The 22754-nt window shown below is 46.0% G+C and overlaps 1 protein-coding gene across 13 annotated transcripts in view; it reads right to left on the reverse strand.

The window, feature by feature from the left end:
- The window catches only part of LOC110530751 (muscleblind-like protein 1), a 102247-nt gene that overhangs the window by 70899 nt on the left and 8594 nt on the right, over positions 1–22754 (reverse strand). For 2 of the 13 annotated variants that reach the window (XM_036986445.1, XM_036986437.1), the window contains exon 1: positions 16554–17164. The exons of 2 other annotated variants lie outside the window; for them this stretch is intronic. The gene's annotated coding sequence lies outside the window, so the exon portion shown is untranslated. Of the gene's footprint in view, positions 1–15206; positions 15419–16553; positions 17165–22754 lie in introns of those variants that run through there. 9 more of the 13 variants (XM_036986447.1, XM_036986442.1, XM_036986449.1 and 6 more) reach the window with 7 other exon arrangements.

A 22754-nucleotide genomic window follows, 5' to 3' on the forward strand; every position in this document is an offset into this window, starting at 1 on the left:
TATAGCCTCCACATTAACTCTGTACCCCCTGTATATAGCCTCCACATTCACTCTGTACCCCCTGTATATAGCCTCCACATTAACTCTGTACCCCCTGTATATAGCCTCCACATTGACTCTGTACCCCCTGTATATAGCCTCCACATTAACTCTGTACCCCCTGTATATAGCCTCCACATTAACTCTGTACCCCCTGTATATAGCCTCCACATTCACTCTGTACCCCCTGTATATAGCCTCCACATTCACTCTGTACCCCCTGTATATAGCCTCCACATTCACTCTGTACCCCCTGTATATAACCTCCACATTAACTCTGTACCCCCTGTATATAGCCTCCACATTAACTCTGTACCCCCTGTATATAGCCTCCACATTAACTCTGTACCCCCTGTATATAACCTCCACATTAACTCTGTACCCCCTGTATATAGCCTCCACATTGACTCTGTACCCCCTGTATATAGCCTCCACATTAACTCTGTACCCCCTGTATATAACCTCCACATTAACTCTGTACCCCCTGTATATAGCCTCCACATTAACTCTGTACCCCCTGTATATAGCCTCCACATTGACTCTGTACCCCCTGTATATAGCCTCCACATTAACTCTGTACCCCCTGTATATAACCTCCACATTAACTCTGTACCCCCTGTATATAGCCTCCACATTAACTCTGTACCCCCTGTATATAGCCTCCACATTAACTCTGTACCCCCTGTATATAGCCTCCACATTGACTCTGTACCCCCTGTATATAGCCTCCACATTAACTCTGTACCCCCTGTATATAACCTCCACATTAACTCTGTACCCCCTGTATATAGCCTCCACATTAACTCTGTACCCCCTGTATATAGCCTCCACATTAACTCTGTACCCCCTGTATATAGCCTCCACATTGACTCTGTACCCCCTGTATATAGCCTCCACATTAACTCTGTACCCCCTGTATATAACCTCCACATTAACTCTGTACCCCCTGTATATAGCCTCCACATTAACTCTGTACCCCCTGTATATAGCCTCCACATTAACTCTGTACCCCCTGTATATAGCCTCCACATTCACTCTGTACCCCCTGTATATAGCCTCCACATTCACTCTGTACCCCCTGTATATAGCCTCCACATTCACTCTGTACCCCCTGTATATAGCCTCCACATTCACTCTGTACCCCCTGTATATAGCCTCCACATTCACTCTGTACCCCCTGTATATAGCCTCCACATTGACTCTGTACCCCCTGTATATAGCCTCCACATTGACTCTGTACCCCCTGTATATAGCCTCCACATTGACTCTGTACCCCCTGTATATAACCTCCACATTGACTCTGTACCCCCTGTATATAACCTCCACATTGACTCTGTACCCCCTGTATATAACCTCCACATTGACTCTGTACCCCCTGTATATAACCTCCACATTGACTCTGTACCCCCTGTATATAGACTCGCTACTGTTACTTTACTGATGCACTTTAATTATTTGTTATTTAATATATTTTACTTATCTATTTTTTACTTAACACATGTTTTTCTTAAAACTGCAATGTTGGTTAAGGGCTTGTAAGTAAGCATTTCACTGTAAGGTCTACTACACCTGTTGTATTCAACGCATGTAACATATATTGATTTGATTTGATTTGTGGTGTGTACGTGATGTTAGAGACAGGTTCACTCCTCTGTGTGTAGGACTATGGTGGGGAGGTGGCACCAGTTGTGTAGCCTAGCCTGCTATTTTGGACAGCCTGACAATATGGAACACAGCCTGACAACATGGAAAGTTACAACAGTCGAGGCTATGTGTTAATTGTGCAGGCTGGCATAGGAGTTACCATTGTGACTAAACCGCTAGCAATGCCTCGCAGTCCACAAAAACGTAGGGTGTGGTTCACAGTTATGATACAGCTTCCTGAGGAATGACTCTGACGCTGGCTAGATTATTAGCCTAGCGCTGCTAATGCTTCCTGAGGAATGACTGGGTGCTGGATATATTATTAGCCTAGCGCTGCTAAGGTTTCCTGAGGAATGACTGGGCGCTGGATAGATTATTAGCCTAGCGCTGCTAAGGCTTCCTGAGGAATGACTGGACGCTGGATAGATTATTAGCCTAGCGCTGCTAAGGTTTCCTGAGGAATGACTGGGCGCTGGATAGATTATTAGCCTAGCGCTGCTAAGGTTTTCTAAGGAATGACTGGGCGCTGGATAGATTATTAGCCTAGCGCTGCTAAGGTTTCCTGAGGAATGACTGGGTGCTGGATATATTATTAGCCTAGCGCTGCTAAGGCTTCCTGAGGAATGAGTGGGCGCTGGATAGATTATTAGCCTAGCGCTACTAAGGCTTCCTGAGGAATGACTGGGCGCTGGATAGATTATTAGCCTAGCGCTGCTAAGGCTTCCTGAGGAATGACTGGACGCTGGATAGATTATTAGCCTAGCGCTGCTAAGGTTTCCTGAGGAATGACTGGGCGCTGGATAGATTATTAGCCTAGCGCTGCTAAGGTTTTCTAAGGAATGACTGGGCGCTGGATAGATTATTAGCCTAGCGCTGCTAAGGCTTCCTGAGGAATGACTGGGCGCTGGATATATTATTAGCTAGGTGCTGCTTGAGCTCGCACAGAGGCTATATTCAAAGTTTGTTGCAGCTGACAGCGTCTTCAGAAAGCACTCACACCCCTTGGATTTTTCAACATGTTGTGTTACAGCCTGAATTTAAAATGGATTAAACTGAGATTTTGTGCCACTGTCCTACACACATTACCCCATAATGTCAAAGCAGAATTATGTTTTAGGAGTGCCAAATTTTAAACACAGATTCAACAACAAAGACAGGGGAGGTTTTCCAATTCCTGGCAAAAAGAAGAGCACCATTTGGTGGATGGGTAAAAAAAAAACAATTTTAAAAAGCTGACATTTTGAATATCCCTTTGAGCATGGTGAAGTTATTAATTACACTTTGTATGGTGTATCAATATACTCAGTCACTACAAAGATACGGGTCTCCTAGGAAGGAGGCACGAGAGGAAGGACACTGCTCAGGGATTTCACCATGACACCAAAACAGTAACAGAGTTTAATGGCTGAGAGTTTAAAACTGAGGATGGATCAACAACATTGTAGTTACTTACCAAGACAACATTGAATGTTCCCAAGTGGCCTAGTTACAGTTTTGACTTAAATCGGTTTGAAAATCTATGGCAAGATTTGAAAATGGCTGTCTAGCAATGATCAACAACCAACGTGATAGAGCTTGAAGAATTAAAAAACATATCATTTGCAAATATTGTACAATCCAGAAGTGCAAAGCTCTTAGAGACGCTGAGGCAATCGCTGAGATTCTAACAGGCATTGACTCAGGGGTGTGAATACCTATGTAAATGATATATTTCTGTATTTCATATTCAATAAATTAGCAAAAATGTCTTCTCAAATCCCAGCGTCCACACTAATTTTCACTTTTTCATTTTGTGTGCAGATGGGTGAGAAAAAAAAAATATTGAATCCATTTTAAATTCAGGCTGTAACACAACAGTAAGAATTCTTTCTGAAGGGAATGTACTTGCACTCTCCAAAGCACGTAAATGAAGCATACAAATGATGAATGTGCAAGTCTGAAGAGTAGTATGCATAATGGGAGCAAAGAACTGAAATATTCTGAGCTGTTAGCCAAACTATTTGCATGTGCTAACAAAATTAACCTAGCATGGAATGAGGACCCTAATTGAACTGTCCTGAGAGCTGCCTGTACGTGCCACTCACAGAAAGAAAACGCCACAGCAGTTTATTTCCCTGTTCTTTAGTAAAGGAGAGGAGCATCCAGTTTCAGCATAATGACAGATTCAAAGTCGGTGTGCCAAAATAGGCCTTCGAAGTGGAGGGTGCCGGAGGAAGCACAATACCACGGCCATGGCTGTTTGGTTTAAATATCAGAGGAAGAGGAACAGGTTATGTTTAGAAATACGCATTGCACAACAAACAACGGCTTTTCATTCCAATAAGAGCAAATAAGAGCAAAAAGGAATGACGGTGTGTTTGTACACAGGGACGTGTTAAACTCATGACCAGACACATGGAGGATAATGGCTCCCCTGGTGGTCTAACGAGGAAGCCATCGGCTCACATTTACATTTGTGTCTCATTGACTGTCAACAGGTGAAACTACACACGCTAGAACAGACCTATTGCTCTGCTTGTGGCATTTGAATGATACTGTATGGTGCACATAAGAAACTCTTTGCTCAGTACTAGGGCCAGGAGTTTTTCTGGCCTATGTCTCCTGATCAGGAAACTCTCCTGACCCTAGTTAGGTGACCTAGACCCAGGGGAGAATGGGCCCTCTCTCATTGAAGCCACAGAAGTTCAAGACCGACCGCGGTGTTGCAGGCATTGTTAGCAGAAAACAGGATCCCCTATTATAGTGAATGGAAAAATTGTCATCTTCACGGTCAATCTTTGAGTAAATAAAATGCACAAGATGTATTTTACACTGAACAAAAACATAAACACAACATGCAACAATTTCAAAGATTTTACTGAGTTACAGTTCATATAAGGAAATCAGTCAATTGAAATAAATTAATTTGCACCTGTTGGTCACAGATACTTTTTTTTTTTAAAGGTAGTGACCACCATTTGCCTCTTGCAGCACAACACATCTCCTTCGCATAGAGTTGATCAGGCTGTTGATTGTGGTCTGTGAAAATGTTGTCCGACTCCTCTTCAATGGCTGTGCAAAGTTGTTAGATATTGGCGGGAACTGGGACACGCTGTCGTACATGTTGATCCAGAGCATCCCAAACATGCTCAATGGGTGGTGAGTATGCAGGCCATAGAAGAACTGTGACATTTTCAGTTCCAGGAATTGTGTACAGATCCTTGCGACATGGGGCCGTGCATTATCATGCTGAAACATGAGGTGATGGCGGCGGATGAATGGCACATCAATGGGCCTCAGGATTTCACCATGATATCTCTGTGTATTCAAAATGCCATTGATAAAATGCAATTGTGTTCGTTGTCCATAGCTTATGCCTGCCCACACCATAACCCCACCGCCACCATGGGGCACTCTGTTTACAATGTTGACATCAGCAAACCGCTCGCCCACAAGACGCCATACACGCTGTCTGCCATCTGCCCAGTACAGTTGAAACCGGTTTTTAATCCATGAAGAGCGCACCTCTCCAGTGTGCCAGTGGCCACTGAAGTCGGTTACAACGCAGAACTGCAGTCAGGTCAAGACCCTGTGAGTACAACGAGCATGCAGATGAGCTTCCCTGAGACCGTGTCTGACAGTTTGTGCAAAAATTCTGGTGTCTGGTGTCAGATCATACCACAGGTGTAGAAGCTGGATGTGGAGGTCCTGGGTTAGCGTGGTTGCATGTGGTCTGCAGTTGTGAGACCGGTTGGACGAACTGCCAAATTCTCCAAAACCACATTGGAGGCGGCTTATGGTAGAGAAATTAATATTAAATTATCTGTCAACAGCTCTGGTGGACATTCCTGCAGTCAGCATACCAATTACACTCTACCTCAAAACGAAAACAAAAATCTATGCCATTGTGTTGTGTGACAAAACTGCACATTTTAGAGTGGCCCTTTATTGTCCCCAGCACAAAGTGCACCTGTGTACTGATCATGCTGTTTAATCAGCTTCTTGATATGCCACACATGTCAGGTGGATGGATTATCTTGGCAAAGGAGAAATGCTCACTAACATGGAGGTAAACAAATTGGTGCACAAAAGTTGTGAGAAATAAGCTTTTTGTGTGCTTGAAAAATGTCTGGGATATTTTATTTCAGCTCATGAAACATGGGACCAACACTTTAAATATTTACATATTGCATTTATATTATTGTTTGGTGTAAAAATTGCACACATAAGGATACATGAGTTGCTTATGGCAGCCTCCGGTACCCTGGTCGGCCTTCAACTTGAGTTACTCAATGAGAGGGGACAGCACTGAGCTAGCCTGCAATGTCACTTCCTGGAGTAGTTTACTATATTCAGTATATACAGTCATTGTCTAGACCCGGTGACCTGGAAAACATTCCAGTCGGGGCATACTGTCAGGAAAAACTCCTGGCCCTAATAACTATATACACCCATGCCAACTTCTGTCTTAGTGTCTGTATTTCTGTCGACAGTAAGTATGTCTGCCACTGAACGCTAACCTCATTTCCTTACCTAACCTCATTTCCTTACCTAACATAATTTCCTTACCTAACCTCATTTCCTTACCTAACATCATTTCCTTACCTAACCTAATTTCCTTACCTAACATAATTTCCTTACCTAACATAATTTCCTTACCTAACATCATTTCCTTACCTAACCTAATTTCCTTACCTAACCTAATTTCCTTACCTAACCTAATTTCCTTACCTAACATCATTTCCTTACCTAACATCATTTCCTTACCTAACCTAATTTCCTTACCTAACCTAATTTCCTTACCTAACATAATTTCCTTACCTAACATAATTTCCTTACCTAACATCATTTCCTTACCTAACCTAATTTCCTTACCTAACCTAATTTCCTTACCTAACCTAATTTCCTTACCTAACATCATTTCCTTACCTAACATCATTTCCTTACCTAACCTAATTTCCTTACCTAACATAATTTCCTTACCTAACATAATTTCCTTACCTAACCTAATTTACTTACCTAGCATCATTTCCTTACCTAACATCCTTCCCTTACCTAACCTAATTTCCTTACCTAACATAATTTCCTTACCTAACATCATTTCCTTACCTAACATAATTTCCTTACCTAACATAATTTCCTTACCTAACATAATTTCCTTACCTAACATAATTTCCTTACCTAACATCATTTCCTTACCTAACCTAATTTCCTTACCTAACATAATTTCCTTACCTAACCTAATTTCCTTACCTAACATAATTTCCTTACCTAACATAATTTCCTTACCTAACATCATTTCCTTACCTAACATAATTTTCAATTTGCGGATCAATAAATTAGATCCATATATGAATTATCCCTTGGTAGGTCATGTTAGCACTGGTAACCAAGCTTATATAGAACCTGTAGTATAAATGTAAGTTTATGATGAGTTGCATCACCAGAAAGATTGTTGTAAGTTTTAAATAGCAATGAATCATATGATAAGTTATGATGTTTTAAAACTAACAATCAATCCTTAGTTACTACACAAGCCAGAGTGAGAGAGTGAGAATGAGAGAGAGAGAGAGAGAGGGAAAGAGGAAGAGAGAGAAAGAGCATTGAGAGAGGTAGAGAGAGAGAGCGAGAGAGAGCGAGCGAGAGGGAGAGAGAGAGAAAGTGAGGGGTATCATTAAAAGTTATAGCCTGCTGTCTCTCTCTGTCTCTGAAGTGGATGTCTGGGGTTTCCCACAGGGGCTTGCAGGGCTGATGTAACATCATGGGTCCAGAACAACAACAACAACAGGACTGTGTTGACACATCTACCCTTTACCACACACACACACATCTGTTAGCACACACACATCTACCCTTTACCACACACACACATCTACCTCATTCTGAAACACACACACACACACACACACACACACACACACACACACACACACATACACACAGAGGCTTGGAGTGGACAACTAACCCCTAAGGGCCTAGCTCTATGACATACACCTAAAATAATCAAATGTATTCAGTGGGGTCCAAAATTATTGACACCCTTGAAAATAGAGCTCTTTGGCCACGCACACCAATGTATTCAGTGGGTCCTGAAATTATTGACACCCTTGAAAATAGAGGTCTTTTGTCATACACAGCAATGGTGGGTTTGGCGATATGAGAATGAATGAGCAGAAAATAAGCTACTGTAAAACATGGTGCTGGATCGTTGATGTTATGGGGCTATTTTGCTTCCACTGGTCCCGGGGCCTTGTTAAGGTCAACAGCATCATGAATTTTACCCAGTACCACAAAATTTTAGCCAAAAACCTGGTTGTCTCTGCCAGGAGACTGACACTTGGCCGCAAATGGATTTTCCAACAAGACAATAACCCCAAACAAATATCAAAATCCACAAAGAAATGGTTTATTGGCCACAAAATCAACATGTTGAAATGGCATTCTCAGACTCTGGACTTGAACTCCATTGAAAACCTGTTGTTTTAACTGAAGAGGGCAGTACATCAGAGCAGATGAAGGATATCAAAGATCTGGAAAGAATCTGTATGGGGGAATGGTCTAACATCCCTCCCAATGTGTTCTCCCATCTCAGAAAACATTTTAGAAAAAGTCTGCCATCCAGGAGCTCTATACCAGGCAGTGTCAGAGGAAGCCCCGTTCCAGATGAACGTGTGGATACCATTTGTATGTCACTTTGTCCAGTATGAAGTCCCCCCCCCCCCCCCCCCCCCCCACACACACTCTTTTACACCACTGCTACTCTCTATTGTTGTCATCTATGCATAGTCATAGTGCCCCCGCACATTGCCTCTGTACTGGTACCTACTGTATATATTGTTATTTTACTGCTGCTCTTTAATTACTTGCTACTTTTATCTCTTATTCTTATCTGTATTTTTTTTTTTGAACTGCATTGTTGGTTAGGAGCTTGTAAGTAAGAATTTCACTGTAAGGTTTACACCTGTTGTATTCGGCGCGTGTGACTAATAAAGTTGGATTTGATTTGAAGGTGAGGTATAGAAAGGTATTGAAAACAGGGGTGTCAATCATTTTGACCTCAAAAATGTTTTGCATACAATATAGCTCAGAATGTGTAATATGTATTTTATACAGTCATCTTTGCTCATCTTTCTCAAGGGTGTCAATCATTTCAGGCTCCACTGTACATTGTCAGTGTAGGAATGTGTCTCTTCCAGAGATTTTAACCGATATACAAGGATGATATACAAGGATGATATACAAGGATGATTCTTACATTCATGATTCTATTAGTAGCTTTGCATTAAGGCCTTGCAGTAACAAAGTAGCACGGTTGTCTTTAGGTCACAGCTGAACCCTGTCTGGTATTTCTTTGAGAAACTCAGTGGAGTTCAAGCCCTGTCTGCTGTGAGATTGGAAAAGTTGGGAGTTCAATCTCCATCCTAGTCATACCAAAAACTGTAAAAAAAATGGGACCCAGTGAATCTTTAATTTTACCTTTATTTAACTAGGCAAGTCAAATTCTTATTTTCAATGACAGCCTAGGAACAGTGGGGGCAGTTCCTGTTCGGGGCAGAATGACAGACCTTGTCAGCTCGGGGATTCGAACTTGCAACCTTTCGCTTAGTCCAACGCTCTAACCACTCGGCTACCCTGCCGCCCCAGGGTAGCCAAGTGTTTGGCACGATCCTTTAGTGGTTGGCACTAAAGGATTACTTCTGGATTTTGGCAGTGAGGCCCTTTATCGACTTCACCAGTCAGATGAACGTGTGGATACCATTTGTATGTCACTTTGTCCAGTATGAAGGAAGTTAGAGGTTGTTTTGTGAGCCAATGCTAACTAGCATTAGCGCAATGACTGGAAGTCTGTGATATACCCTTAGACTTCCAGTCATTGCGCTAACGCTAGTTAGCAATTGCGCTAGCGCTAGTTAGCAGCTTCCTTCAAACCGCACGCAGAGACATAACAATGGTATCCATGTGTTCATCTAACTCTGGGGAAGTAGATAAAAGCCCACATTACCAAAATCCCAAAGTATCCCTTTAAGAAAAAAGATTGGGGGTAAGGCCCTGCGATAGACTGGCGTCCTGTCCATGGGGTGTACTTGTACATCAAGCTGCCTCATGCTACATAAACAGGATATAGACTGCTGCTCCTATTTCAGCTTGCACAAGCCAAGGCTACTTACTTACAGAACTTACTTACAATTGTCTATAGGTCAGGTCACAGTTCAAACCTTCACTATTATTTATTTTTCGGTATGTTTTTAATTCATTCCAGGCATAATACTTCAAATCTACCGAGACAATGAAATCAGATAACCAGGTAAGCTGCCAGTAGTCTGGTTCAGTTACGGTCAACCTACCAAGCATTCACGGTTGGACCGTGTAGCAGTGGTGGAATTGCCGGCTACCTCAGTGCCATGACAGCATGGTATGGAGTGTGATATGGGTGTAATATGAGGTGTCACACGGTTCAAACACAGTGGAAAACACGGTAATAACATGCCTGTAAACACAAAACCGCCACTATACTGAAGGCTTAACCTGTCAGTGGGAACCTCTCAGGCACTTAATCCTGTCCTCAGGGCAGAGCAGAGATCATAGAGAGATGCTGGGAAACATCCACATCCCCACATCCACACACACACACACACACACATCCACACACACACACACACACACACACACACACACACACACACACACACACACACACACACAACGTATGTCAGCAATTTATTCCACGAGGGATTGAAGAACACAGTACAGTTAAAAAAGAAATATGTGTTTGCAATTTATTTTGCTGCTGTATTGGGAGGAGTCTCCCTTGTCAAAGAGATGTTTAATATCAGCAAAAATCAAGTCATTCCACAGAGGAAAGCTCCCTTCTACAGAGGAAAGCTCCCTTCTACAGAGGAAAGCTCCATTCTACAGAGGAAACCTCCCTTCTACAGAGGAAAGCTCCCTTCTACAAGGCAAAGATACATTCTACAAGGCAAAGCTCCATTCCACAGAGGAAAGCTCCATTCTACAGAGGAAAGCTCCCTTCTACAGAGGAAAGCTCCCTTCTACAAGGCAAAGATCCATTCTACAAGGCAAAGATCCATTCAACAGAGGAAAGCTCCATTCTACAGGGGAAAGCTCCATTCTACAGGGGAAAGCTCCATTCTACAGGGGAAAGCTACATTCCACAGAGGAAAGCAACATTCCACAGAGGAAAGCTCCATTCTACAGGGGAAAGCTCCATTCTACAAGGAAAAGATCCATTCTACAAGGCAAAGCTCCATTCTACAGAGGAAAGCTCCATTCTACAGGGGAAAGCTCCATTCTACAGGGGAAAGCTCCATTCTACAGGGGAAAGCTCCATTCTACAGGGGAAAGCTACATTCCACAGAGGAAAGCAACATTCCACAGAGGAAAGCTCCATTCTACAGGGGAAAGCTCCATTCTACAAGGCAAAGATCCATTCTACAAGGCAAAGCTCCATTCTACAGAGGAAAGCTCCATTCTACAGGGGAAAGCTCCCTTCTACAAGGCAAAGATCCATTCTACAAGGCAAAGCTCCATTCTACAGAGGAAAGCTCCATTCTACAGGGGAAAGCTCCATTCTACAGAGGAAAGCTGCATTCGACAGGGGAAAGCTCCATTCTACAGGGGAAAGCTCCATTCTACAAGGCAAAGCTCCATTCTACAAGGCAAAGCTCCATTCTATAGAGGAAATATACATTCTACAGAGGAAAGCTCCATTCTACAGAGGAAAGCTCCATTCTACAGGGGAAAGCGGGGAAAGCTCCATTCTACAGGGGAAAGCTACATTCTACAGGGGGAAGCTACATTCTACAGGGGAAAGCTACATTCTACAGGGGAAAGCTCCATTCTACAGGGGAAAGCTCCATTCTACAGAGGAAAGCTACATTCTACAGGGGAAAGCTACATTCTACAGGGGAAGGCTCCATTCCACAGGGGAAAGCTACATTCTACAGGGGAAAGCTACATTCTACAGGGGAAAGCTACATTCTACTGGGGGAAGCTACATTCTACAAGGCAAAGCTCCATTCTACAAGGCAAAGCTCCATTCTACCAGGCAAAGCTCCATTCTACAGAGGAAAGTTACATTCTACAGGGGAAAGCTCCATTCTACAGAGGAAAGCTCCATTCTACAGAGGAAAGCTCCATTCTACAGGGGAAAGCTACATTCTACAGGGGAAAGCTCCATTCTAGAGGAGAAAGCTACATTCTACAGGAGAAAGCTACATTCTACAGGGGAAAGCTACATTCTACAGGGGAAAGCTCCATTCCACAGGGGAAAGCTACATTCTACAGGGGAAAGCTACATTCTACAGGGGAAAGCTACATTCTACTGGGGGAAGCTACATTCTACAAGGCAAAGCTCCATTCTACAAGGCAAAGCTCCATTCTACAGAGGAAAGTTACATTCTACAGAGGAAAGTTACATTCTACAGGGGAAAGCTCCATTCTACAGAGGAAAGCTCCATTCTACAGAGGAAAGCTCCATTCTACAGGGGAAAGCTACATTCTACAGGGGAAAGCTCCATTCTAGAGGAGAAAGCTACATTATACAGGAGAAAGCTACATTCTACAGGGGAAAGCTACATTCCACAGAGGAAAGCTCCATTCTTCAGGGGAAGCTACGTTCTACAGGGGGAAGCTACATTCTACTGGGGGAAGCTACATTCTACAAGGCAAAGCTCCATTCTACAAGGCAAAGCTCCATTCTACCAGGCAAAGCTCCATTCTACAGAGGAAAGTTACATTCTACAGGGGAAAGCTCCATTCTACAGAGGAAAGCTCCATTCTACAGAGGAAAGCTCCATTCTACAGGGGAAAGCTACATTCTACAGGGGAAAGCTCTATTCTAGAGGAGAAAGCTACATTCTACAGGAGAAAGCTACATTCTACAGGGGAAAGCTACATTCCACAGAGGAAAGCTCCATTCTTCAGGGGAAGCTACATTCTACAGGGGGAAGCTACATTCTACAGGGGGAAGCTACATTCTACAGAGGAAAGCTACATTCTACAGGGGAAAGCTACATTCTACAGGGGAAAGCTACATTCCACAGAGGAAAGCTCCATTCCACAGAGGAAAGCTCCATTCTACAGGGGGAAGCTACATTCTACAGGGGAAAGCTACATTCTACAGGGGAAAGCTCCATTCTACAGGGGAAAGCTCCATTCTACAGAGGAAAGCTACATTCTACAGGGGAAAGCTACATTCTACAGGGGAAAGCTCCATTCCACAGGGGAAAGCTACATTCTACAGGGGAAAGCTACATTCTACAGGGGAAAGCTACATTCTACAGGGGAAAGCTACATTCTACAGGGGAAAGCTACATTCTACAGGGGAAAGCTACATTCTACAGGGGAAAGCTACATTCTACAGGGGAAAGCTACATTCTACAGAGGAAGTTACATTCTACAGAGGAAAGCTACATTCTACAGAGGAAAGATACATTCTACAGAGGAAAGCTCCATTCTACAGGGGAAAGCTCCATTCTACAGGGGAAAGCTCCATTCTACAGGGGAAAGCTCCATTCTACAGAGGAAAGCTACATTCTACAGGGGAAAGCTACATTCTACAGGGGAAAGCTCCATTCTACAGAGGAAAGCTACATTCTACAGGGGAAAGCTACATTCTACAGGGGAAGCTACATTCCACAGAGGAAAGCTCCATTCTACAGAGGAAAGGCAAAACCCACTATGCTAGTGTTTCCCAAACTCGTTTTGTTTTTTGCCCTAGCGCTACACAGCTGATTCATGAAGCTTTGTTTATTTGAATCAGCTGTGTAGTGCTAGGGCAAAAACTAAAATGTACACCCAGTGGGCCCAGGATCTAGTTTGGGAAACACTGCAATCAGCAGTGTATCTCTATCTGCCTGCCTCTGCCTGGACCAATGAAAACAATGTAACTCACAACAACTACATTCCTCATCAGTGCTTCAACCACAGACACCAGGAAACAATGGGGAAACCGACAGGGGAGGAGGAGAGGAGAAGGCAGGAGTGGTGGAAAGGAGAAGGGAGGAGAGGGGGAGAGGAGAAGGGAGGAGAGGAGAAGGGAGGAGAGGTGGAAAGGAGAAGGGAGGAGAGGGGGAGAGGAGAAGAGAGGAGAGGAGGAGAAGGGGGTACAGGAAGAGAGGAGGAGAGGAGAGGTGGAAAGGAGAAGGGGGGAGAGGGGGAGAGGAGAAGGGAGGATAGGGTGAGAGGAGAAGAGAGGAGAGGAGGAGAGGAGGAGAGGAGAAGAGAGGAGAGGGGGAGGGAGGAGGAGAGGAGGAGGAGGAGGGAGGAGGAGAGGAGAAGAGAGGAGATGAGAAGGGAGGAGAGGGGGAGAGGAGAATGGAGGAGAGGAGGAGAGGAGACGGGAGGAGAGGAGGAGAGGAGAAGAGAGGAGAGGAGGAGAGGAGAAGGGAGGAGAGGAGGAGAGGAGAAGGGAGGAGAGGGGGAGAGGAGAAGCGAGGAGATGGGGAGAGGAGAAGAGAGGAGAGGAGGAGAAGGGAGTACAGGAAGAGAGGAGGAGAGGAGAAGAGAGGAGAAGGGAGGAGAGGTGGAAAGGAGAAGGGGGAGAGGGGGAGAGGAGAATGGAGGAGAGGAGGAGGGAGGAGAGGTGGAAAGGAGAAGGGAGGAGAGGGGGAGAGGAGAAGAGAGGAGAGGAGGAGAAGGGAGTACAGGAAGAGAGGAGGAGAGGAGAAGAGAGGAGAGGAGAAGGGAGGAGAGGTGGAAAGGAGAAGGGGGAGAGGGGGAGAGGAGAAGGGAGGATAGGGTGAGAGGAGAAGAGAGGAAAAGAGAGGAGAGGGGGAGGGAGGGAGGAGGAGAGGAGGATGGAGGAGGAGAGGAGAAGAGAGGAGATGAGAAGAGAGGACAGGAGAAGAGAGGAGAGGGGGAGGGAGGAGGAGAGAAGAGAGGAGAAGAGAAGAGAGGAGAGGAGAAGAGAGGAGAGGGGGAGGGAGGAGGAGAGGAGAAGAGAAGAGAGGGGGAGGGAGGGAGGAGGAGAGGAGAAGGGAGGAGGAGGAGAGGAGGAGAGAGGAATAGAGGAGATGGGGAAGGAGGAGGAGAGGAGAAGAGGGGAGAGGAGAGGAGAGGGGGAGGGAGGAGGAGAGGAGGAGAGAGGAGGAGAGGAGAAGAGAAGAGAGGGAGGGAGGGAGGAGGAGAGGAGGTGGGAGGAGGAGAGGAGAGGAGAAGAGAGGAGATGAGGAGAGGAGAAGGCAATAGACAGCAGTATTCATAAAGTATCTCAGAGGAAATCAAGAGGAAACTTAGAGAAGAAAAGAACAGAAGGGAGGAGAAAGGAGAAGAAGAGAGGAGAAGAAGAGAGGAGAAGAGAGAGGAGAGGCCAGGAAAAAAAAGTCTAAAGCCAGAGAAGGAGGGTTCAATGAAGATGGCTAGTAGCTACTGTTTCCCTTCAGCCCACAACCAGGCATAACGCTCCCTCTGTACGTCTTCTCATCATGACACACAGACAACAGGACAAACTTTACTCTTGAACACACATGTTAAAACATTATAACTGAATCTCTCTCAGCCGCTCAAAGTATGTTCTCACTTACTTAGCTACGGTTCAACAGCGTCGCGCCGCTACCTAGTAAAGACCATCCATTCTCTTGGGTCTCTCTCTCTACTCCATTCCTCCCTCTGTTTCTCACTTGTTCTCTCTTTCTCACACTTTCCCAGTTACTCCTTCTCTGTGAGACACACGCAGGCAGTCACACACACTCCCACAAACACCCTCTCACACTCCCACAGACGCCCTCTCACACACTCCCACAGACGCCCTCTCACACACTCCCACAGACGCCCTCTCACACACTCCCACAGACACCCTCTCACACACTCCCACAGACACCCTCCAACACACTCCCACAGACACCCTATCACACACTCCCACAGACACCCTCTCACACACTCCCACAGACACCCTCCCACACACTCCCACAGACACCCTCTCACACACTCCCACAGACACCCTCCAACACACTCCCACAGACACCCTATCACACACTCCCACAGACACCCTCTCACACACTCCCACAGACACCCTCCCACACACTCCCACAGATGCCCTCTCACACACTCGCTCCTCTCCTTCCGTGACCCGGAATGTTTGGCAGGGTTCTACTGTACTGAAATACAGCGCTCGCCATATAAGGTAGCAGCAGCTCCACATGTCACACATCATTTACATGTGGCAGGCGGGGAGTTCACCTTACACACACACACACAGCACACACACGAGCGCGCGCTGCACGCTAAAAACCACGCCACCCCCTTACGCTGGCGTTCAGAGCAGGGAGGAGAAAGAAACAGAACGAAAAGAAGGAAAGTAGAAAATAGGTCTTAAGTTTAGTCGTTAACCAAGCCTCTCTCTGGTTGGCTGGTTGGTTCCCAACATGTTGAGTTGTTGAGTCAGACAGAAGGAATGGATCTATTGATCTACTTCCCTGCTTCCCGGAGCAACCACGACCCACTAGACACACACACACACACACACACACACACACACACACACACACACACACACACACACACACACACACACACACACACACACACACACACACAAGCGTTCCCCACAGGAAGAAGCTATTGAAGCTATTGTGTGACCTTCTATTTTTGGTCTGGTATGCGTTTTCTGTGTGTGTGTGTGTGTGTGTGTGTGTGTGTGTGTGTGTGTGTGTGTGTGTGTGTGTGTGTGTGTGTGTGTGTGTGTGTGTGTGTGTGTGTAAGGCATAACAAACAGATGTTACACACAGACGCAGGCAGAGCCTAAAGCTAACAAACCCCAGCATATCTTTTCTTTACAACAGGCTGGTCCCTTACTGCAGTCAAAAAGACAGTCCATCGCCTCGTCACAGAGAGCGAGAAGGAGAAAGAGAAATGAAGACGGAAACCCTTACCTCTCACATCGCTGTTGGGTTTGTGCGCGTGCATCCGTGTGTCTGTTGAGTGTGTATGTCTGTGTGTGTTCAGACAGGCCGTGACAGCAGAGCCCCAGGCACCGGCTGGACCATTCTCAGGCAGAGCAGAGAGGAGCGAGGGAGAGGAGCGAGGGAGAAGACCGGAGCGAGCGAGAGAGCGAGTGAACAAGCAAATGAGTGAAGGCGCCACGCGGAATAGTGTGGTGGGAGAGGAGGAGTGTGTGTGTGTGTGTGTGTGTGTGTGTGTGTGTGTGTGTGTGTGTGTGTGTGTGTGGGGTGTGTGTGTGTGTGTGTCTGTGTGTTGCTGGCTGGGCTCCGTGCGCTAGTGTCTCCCCTTCCCTACTGCTGTTGGTGGCTGTGATCTGTGATGTGTCTCTGGACGACCGACTGCTGCAGCTTGTGGAGAGCTGCACTCGCTGGACGGCTGGCTGCACTGTAGCAGCAGCTGGAGAGGAGGAGTGGAGAGGAAGAACAGGGGGAGGCACCACTGACTGCGCTGCTGCAGCTTCCTGGCTGCTTCTCTCTCTCTCTCTCTCTCTCTCTCTCTCTCGGTCTGCTCGCTCCGCCCACTAGACCAACATCAGGAAGTGCTCTGTTACAGCAACACTGTTATTTTCAAGGAAGAGAGAGACAGAGAGAGGAGGGAAGAGAGAGAGAGAGAGAGGAGGGAAGAGAGAGAGAGAGAGAGTGAGAGAGAGAGAGAGAGAGAGAGAGAGAGAGAGGAGGGAAGAGACAGATTGTGGAATAGATCAAGAGGAAAGAGTGAAAGAAAAGTGGGAGATAGAAGAGAGTGAGACATAGAAGAGGAGGAAAGATAGAAGAGGGGGAGAGATAGAAGAGGGGGAGAGATAGAAGAGGGGGAGAGGTAGAAGAGGGGGTGAGATAGTAGAGGGGGAGAGATAGTAGAGGGGGAAGACAGAAGAGGGGGAGATAGAAGGGAGCGAGAGATAGAAGAGATAGATAGAAGAGAGGGAGAGATAGAAGAGGGAGAGACATAGAAGAGGAGGAGACATAGAAGAGGGGGAGACATAGAAGAGGGGGGAGACATAGAAGCGGGGGGAGACATAGAGGGGGGGACATGGAGGGGGAGACATGGAGGGGGAGACAGAGGGGGAGAACGAGGGGGAGACACAGAGGGGGAGAGATAGTAGAGGGGGAAGATAGAAGAAGGGGGAGACAGAGGGGGAGACACAGAGGGGGAGAGATAGTAGAGGGGGAAGATAGAAGAAGGGGGAGATAGAAGAGGGAGAGAGATAGAAGAGATAGATAGAAGAGAGGGAGAGATAGAAGAGATAGATAGAAGAGAGGGAGAGATAGAAGAGGAGGAGAGATAGAAGAGGGGGAGAGATAGTAGAGGGGGAAGACAGAAGAGGGGGAGATAGAAGGGAGGGAGAGATAGAAGAGATAGATAGAAGAGGGAGAGACATAGAAGAGGGGGAGACATAGAAGAGGGGGAGACATAGAAGAGGGGGGAGACATAGAAGCGGGGGGAGACATAGAGGGGGGGACATGGAGGGGGAGACATGGAGGGGGAGACATGGAGGGGGAGAACGAGGGGGAGACACAGAGGCGGAAGATAGAAGAGGGGGAGATAGAAGAGGGGGGAGACAGAGGGGGAGACACAGAGGGGGAGAGATAGTAGAGGGGGAAGATAGAAGAAGGGGGAGATAGAAGAGGGAGAGAGATAGAATAGGAGAGACAGAAGGGGAGAGATTTAAAAAAGATAGGAGGAAGAGCAAGAGGGGAAAGAAGAGGGGGTGAAACAGTGGAAAGAAGTTGGAAATAATCAAAAGATTAAGGGAGCGAAGGGAAGGAATTCAGGAGAAAATTCTGGAGGGCTTCTGACAGATTACACCGGGCTTCTTTCCTGAGCCTTGCTCCTTCAGTGCCTCAATAATATGGCACGCAATGAACACACACCTTCGCCAGTCAGTCTACCTCCAAACCCAGCTATACCCCCAGCCCCAGCCTCAGCCCCAACCTCAGCCCCAACCTCAGCCCCAGCCTCAGCCACCCGGCCTTGGAGTCAGCCCCATACCCCACCTACCACCCCAGCCCAGCATAGCCCCAGCACCCCAGCCCACTGGCCCAGAACTGCATAGAATTGCAGGAACTTTGCAGGAATTTTTTTAAACATTTCTCTCTCATGTCCATGGAGAAATCTGTAAAGAAATCTGTAAAGAAATCTGTAAAGATATTACAAGATGGGGGCCTCAAATGTTATTTTCATGGGCCTTGACCGTATTCAACCGCACCGTGGGCTGACCTCGCCCATTAACACGCCCCCTGCCACGCCCCCTGCCACGCACCCCCCCCCCCCCCCCTCATAAGCTCCTTTTTTGATCCAGAAAAAAGCCTGGTTCTGGAAATGCATTGGGAAGCAGATATTCCTTACTGAGCCAGACGAGGCCCAGCAGCCCCTCATAAAGACTGCCTTCACTGGGCCAGACAAAGGCATCACCTGGCCTGTCTGGTCTGCACAGCTGTGCCAGTGTTGACTTAGGCAACTCCATCCCTACTTATCCTCCTCCCGGGGAAAGCAGGAGCCTCTCGGAGCAGAATTTGGACCCAATACTGCAATACCCTGGAGCTACGGGAAGATAGTTATCCTGATATCATGAGCCATCCCACAGGATTACAAGCACAGCGCTCACGCCAAAAAAGTACTTATTTATTGATTGACTTGTGCGTATTTGGAGAGGGGTTGCGTAAAGATGTGTAGTTATTCATTTGCGTGTGTTTGTCTATCTAGTACTTATTTGTGTATTGACATGTTTGTGTCTATTTTCATTGGACAAATGTGTCTATTTAGTGACTATTTCCATTCTTGTGACAGTTCTATCTTTCTATGATTTGCAGAGAGCATTATTATTTATTATTTATTATTATCTTGTTATTTCTTGTTGATTTACCACCGGCAGATTCTGAGGTCCCCCCCCCCCCCCCCCCCCATCACCACGAAAACATAGAATGCCAGGGTACGGGTCTCCAGAACCACGGGTCTCCAGAACCACGGGTCTCCAGAACCTATCACAGCTCACAGACACATATAAAATATTTTACCAACACGTCATAGTAGACAGATACAGTATACCGACTAGAAGGCCACAACACAATGAGAGAGAGAGAGAGAGAGAGAGAGAGAGAGAGAGAGAGAGAGAGAGAAGAAAACTAGAATGCTATTTGGCCCTAAACAGAGAGTACACCGTGGCAGAATACCTGACCACTGTGACTGACCCAAACTTAAGGAAAGCTTTGACTATGTACAGACTCTGTGAGCATAGCCTTGCTATTGAGAAAGGCCGCCAAAGGCAGACTTGGCTCTCAAGAGAAGACAGGCTATGTGCTCACTGCCCACAAAATGAGGTGGAAACTGAGCTGCACTTCCTAACCTCCTGCCCAATGTATGACCATATTAGAGACACATACTTCCCTGAGATTACATAGATCTACAAAGAATTCAAAAACAAATCCAATTTTGATAAACTCCCATATCTACTGGGTGAAATTCCACAGTGTGCCATCACAGCAGCAAGATTTGTGACCTGTTGCCACAAGAAAAGGGCAAGCAGTGAAGAACAAACACCATTGTAAATACAACCCATATTTATGCTTATTTATTTTAGTTTGTGCCCATAGGCAAAGTTGTTGCCGGTGATGTCTGGTGAGGACCTGCCTTACAACAGGCCTACAAGCCCTCAGTCCAGCCTCTCTCGGCCTGTTGAGAACAGTCTGAACACTGATGGAGGGATTGTGCATTCCTGGTGTAACTCGAGCAGTTGTTGTTGCCATCCTGTACCTGTCCCGCAGGTGTGATGTTCGGATGTACCGATCCTGTGCAGGTGTTGTTACACGTGGTCTGCCACTGCAGGGACGATCAGCTGTCCGTCCTGTCTCCCTGTAGCGCTGTCTTAGGCGTCTCACAGTATGGCCATTACAATTTATTGCCCTGGCCACATCTGCAGTCTTCGTGCCTCCTTGCAGCATGCCTAAGGCACATTCACGCAGACGAGCAGGGACCCTGGGCATCTTTCCTTTGGTGGTTTTCAGAGTCAGTAGAAAGACCTCTTTAGTTTTCATAACTGTGACCTTAATTGCCAACCGTCTGTAAGCTGTTAGTGTCTTAACGACTGTTCCACAGGTGCATGTTCATTAAATGTTTATGGTTCTTTGAACAACCATGGGAAACAGTGTTTACAATGAAGATCTGTGAAGTTATTTGGATTTTTATGAATTATCTTTGAAAGACCTGAAAAAGGGACGTTTCTTTTTTTGCTGAGTTCTTAAAAAAAGAAGCCATTTCCCTTTACGGTTGTGAGGTCTGGGGTCCGCTCAGCAACCAAGAATTCACCAAATGGGACAAACATAAAACACCAAATAATGCATGCAGAGCAGAATTAGGCCAATACCCGCTAATTATCAAAATCCAGAAAAGAGCCATTAAATTCTACAACCACCTAAAAGGAAGCGATTCTCAAACAAAGCCATCACCTACAGAGAGATGAACCTGGAGAAGAGTCCCCTAAACAAGCTGGTCCTGGGGCTCTGTTCACAAACACAAACACACCCTACAGAGCCCCAGGACAGCAACACAATTAGACTCAACCAAATTATGAGAAAACTAAAAGATAATTTCTTGACACATTGAAAATAATTCACCAAAAAAACATAGGAATGCTATTTGGCCCTAAACCACTGTGACTGACCCAAAATTAAGGAAAGCTTTGACTATGTGCAGACTCAGTGAGCATAGCCTTGGGATTGAGAAAGGCCGCCGTAGGCAGACCTGGCTCTCAAGAGAAGACACTGCCCACAAAATGAGGTGGAAACTGAGCTGTACTTCCTAACCTCCTGCCCAATGTATTAGAGACATATATTTCCCTCAGATTACACAGATCCACAAAGAATTTGAAAACAAACCCAATTTTGATAAACTCACCATATCTACTGGGTGAAATACCACAGTGTGCCATCACAGCAGCAAGATTTGTGACCTGTTGCCACAAGAAAAGGGCAACCAGTGAAGAACAAACATTGTAAATACAACCTATATTTATTTTCCCTTTGGCACTATAACTATGTGCACATCATTACAACACTGTATATATACATAATAACATTTGAAATGTCTCTATTCTTTTAGAACTTCTGTTTGTTTCACTTTTGTTTATTATCTACTCCACTTGCTTTGGCAATGTTAACATGCCAATAAAGCCCCTTGAATTGAACCGAATTGAAAGAGAGAGAGGAGGGAGGGCGAGAGAGGGGGAGGTAATGAGAGGGAGGGAGGGTGAGAGAGGGGGAGGGAGGCCACAGCCGCAGATTTGGGTCCAGGGATCATTTTTTTTACCCATAGAGAGTATGCGAGGTCAGAGGTGTTGTTGCACTTGACTATTGCAACCAGCTTCCCTCGGCCTAACTGGAACAAAGGTGAAACGCCTAGTTCGGAAAATAGTTGAATCAAGCTTCCATAAAAAAACAGACATTTTGTCTATGACTCCAATCGTTTCATCACCTACAGTATTTCAGTGAAATGTCAGTCATTTAATGGCAGTGCACTTCTACACTACATGTTCCCCAGGACTCTCTCTCTGTCCTCTCTCTCTCCCTCCTCTCTTTCTCTGTCCTCTCTGTCTCTCCCTCTCTGTCCTCTCACCTCTCCCTCTCTGTCCTCTCACCTCTCCCTCTCTGTCCTCTCACCTCTCTCTCTCTGTCCTCTCACCTCTCTCTGTCCTCTCGTCTTTTTCACCTCTCTCTCTCTGTCCTCTAGTCTCTCTCACCTCTCTCTCTCTCTGTCCTCTCACCTCTCTCTCTCTCTGTCCTCTCGTCTCTCTCACCTCTCTCTCTCTGTCCTCTCATCTCTCTCTCTCTCACCTCTCTCACTCTCTGTCCTCTCACCTCTCTCTCTCTCTGTCCTCTCACCTCTCTCTCTCTCTCTGTCCTCTCACCTCTCTCTCTCTCACCTCTCTCTCTCTGTCCTCTCACCTCTCTCTCTCTCTGTCCTCTCACCTCTCTCTCTCTCTCTCTGTCCTCTCACCTCTCTCTTTCTGTCCTCTCACCTCTCTGTCTCTCTGTCCTCTCACCTCTCGCTCTCTCTGTCCTCTTGTCTCTCTCTCTCTGTCCTCTTGTCTCTCTCACCTCTCTCTCTCTCTGTCCTCTCACCTCTCTCTCTCTCTCTGT

The sequence above is a fragment of the Oncorhynchus mykiss genome, chromosome 8 (assembly GCF_013265735.2).
Source record: "Oncorhynchus mykiss isolate Arlee chromosome 8, USDA_OmykA_1.1, whole genome shotgun sequence".
In the NCBI taxonomy this organism is placed as follows: domain Eukaryota; kingdom Metazoa; phylum Chordata; class Actinopteri; order Salmoniformes; family Salmonidae; genus Oncorhynchus; species Oncorhynchus mykiss.